The sequence below is a fragment of the Papaver somniferum genome, chromosome 6 (assembly GCF_003573695.1).
Source record: "Papaver somniferum cultivar HN1 chromosome 6, ASM357369v1, whole genome shotgun sequence".
Taxonomy (NCBI): Eukaryota; Viridiplantae; Streptophyta; class Magnoliopsida; order Ranunculales; family Papaveraceae; genus Papaver; species Papaver somniferum.
Genome location: NC_039363.1, coordinates 89,083,400 through 89,084,116, shown reverse-complemented (window position 1 = coordinate 89,084,116; position 717 = coordinate 89,083,400).

Sequence of the window (717 nt, the reverse complement as noted above, 5' to 3'; positions counted from 1 at the left end):
GAGTTCTTAATCGAACTTGTGCTTAATTGCCAAATCTTTGTGCGGAGTGCGCTGTGGAATATTGTTGGAGTTATCTTATATCTTTATAAACTCTTTGATAAATACACTAAGTTTCGACTACGTGAAATCATCGAAACAAAGTTGATATGTTCTCTTTTAGTCATGAAGCATCTCTTTGAGAATTTCATTATGATCCCGCTAGTTTTCGTACATTTTCCAATTTATATTGACAAAAAGGAGGAGAATTATTTTGTAGTTCACACTACATATACATATGGTTTACAGATCATTATGTAAGGGGAAGTGGTTTTCATTGTGAGATGAAGTAATTACTGAGGGGGAGTGATACATATCACCGTAGTATTATTGTCAAAGTTGTGATACAATTGAACTTTAATGTTGTGTAATAATATTATGACACTATATAACAATATGAAAACAATTTTGTTGATTATTGTTATAGCTATGGATCTTCAACAACTATGATACTGAGTAGAACATGTTGGAGTACTTTGAGTGACGAAGAATTCAAGGAATGTTGAAGAACCAAGGAAATCAAGCCTACTACAAGTTAATTTTCTTGGAGTACTTGGATATTTTAACTCTTGGATATCTTTTTACATCAAACTCATTGGATTACTTGGAGTGACGAAGAATTCAAGGAATGTTGAAGAACTAAGGAAATCAAGCATACTACAAGTTAATTTTCTTGGAGTA